We start from the raw sequence: 1,927 nt of genomic DNA on the forward strand, positions 1-1,927 counted from the left end.
CAGAACGAGTCAGTGAAGGTTGCAGAGGCCAGATGGGGTTGACAAGACAGGAGAGAGAGAAAGAAGCAATTAGAGCTGCCCTACACCTGCCCGGGCACCAATTATCTCTCTCTCTCTCTGTCTTCTTCCTCACTATAAAATCTGAAAAAGCTTGGAATCCAAATCAAAACCTTGCCTGCATTCAAGATCATTTCTTATTTTTCTTGTTCCTTTATCTATTTCAATGAGTTTGGGCAGGCCCACTTGCATTATAGGGGCTTCTTATATGTTTCCCCGTGTCCCATGAACTGGTTATTGGGACCCATTCATACGGATCCCACTTCATTCATTCTTTTGTAACTCAAACAAGGAACATGACCCATATATATACCAAGGTTGGCTCACATCTTGTTTCCCCAAACTTAAATGGATGGAATGACGAGTAATAATAGTGGTTTGAGGTATCGGTATCAGTATTAGTATCATTTGTAATGGTCGATATGTAACGGTGTCAATAGTGTATCGGTGATACAGTACAAACAAAGGATAAAATATTATAAAAAACTATTTTTAAGAGAATCAAGGACAAATTTATCCGATACGAATGATCCATGCTGATGTCGATCTGATATCATATCAATTTCTAGGTCGATCAATACCCATTCACCGTGCACTAAAACCATGGGCCAAAATAGCATCATTTCACCTCTCAATTTTGTCACTTGAAAACACATACTTCTCCCAAAAAGTTTACCTTTTGGCTCTCAAAGATGGTGGTAGCAGTAGGGACATGATGTCAAGTTTTATAGGACAACTTTCTTAATATTTATTAGGGCTGAGTTTCCCTCCACGGTGAATGGGATTTCGTTCACTAAGGGGTTGGAGAAGGTGGGAATGAGTATCGTGAAGGTATTTTAGAACATATTAAAATCTTAAGAGGATTTTGTGAATCCTAGGATGGTAGGTGAACTGTCCTCTATGGGTGGAGGAAAACTTTATCCTATTTACTATATAGTAATTCAAGTAAATCGTAACAAAGGTTTCTTGTTCATCCACATAAAATTTGGAAAAATTCAATTTCTTGTATGAAGGAAAGATATTAACATATGAGAGAGGATTTCCATGTAGTGTGGGTAGATTCTACTCTCTTATATTAATCATGGTGTACGTAGGAAATGGTTTCGTCTAAAAGGCTTAAATGATCAAATAAGAAAGAAAGTGTCAATGCAAAACCCACATGATCACGATGTGAGAGAGGATGTAAAAGCATCTCACACTATTAGTATAGATATATATTTTTTTAAATATAATTTAAAAATAAAAAATAAGAACCAAAACTAAAATCTGTCCAGAATATCTAGGAATTACAAAATTCGAGTTGATCATGGGATTGAATTAAGGGAGAAGGGGGGGGGGGGAGGGGACAAGTTCTTGACCCTATAAATAATGGGATTAAAGAACAAAAAAGAAAAGAAAAGGAAACAATGGTAAACAATGGACTATCATAATTCTTATTTTGATGTATAATAAACTCTATGCCCACATGTAATCAAATCATTTGCCTCCTTTTACCACAAAATCCTATCCATTCTCTTTTGATTTTTCCAAAAAATTTTCACTGTGTTTTTTAGGGAGAGAACTGGGTGTGTGATCAATATTCGATAAATTAACGACATACATCAATCACAAGACTTGACACAGGAAAACAAAAAAAGGTTTTTTTTCGAAAGAAAAGGAGAGAATATGGCAAATGTAACGGGTAACATTAGAATACCTTAGCATAAGAAGACATTGTCATGCTTATCCTAAGAAAAGGATGCTTGAGTACTTAGGTATAAGCATGGGCCACCAAACAAATGACACACCATCGCTAACCATCAATTCATGGACGACGTACGACAAGCTACAAAGCTGGGCTTTTGTCATCCCATCTTCCTTCCAAACTCAC

Source organism: Telopea speciosissima, chromosome 6, assembly GCF_018873765.1.
Source record: "Telopea speciosissima isolate NSW1024214 ecotype Mountain lineage chromosome 6, Tspe_v1, whole genome shotgun sequence".
Lineage (NCBI taxonomy): Eukaryota > Viridiplantae > Streptophyta > Magnoliopsida > Proteales > Proteaceae > Telopea > Telopea speciosissima.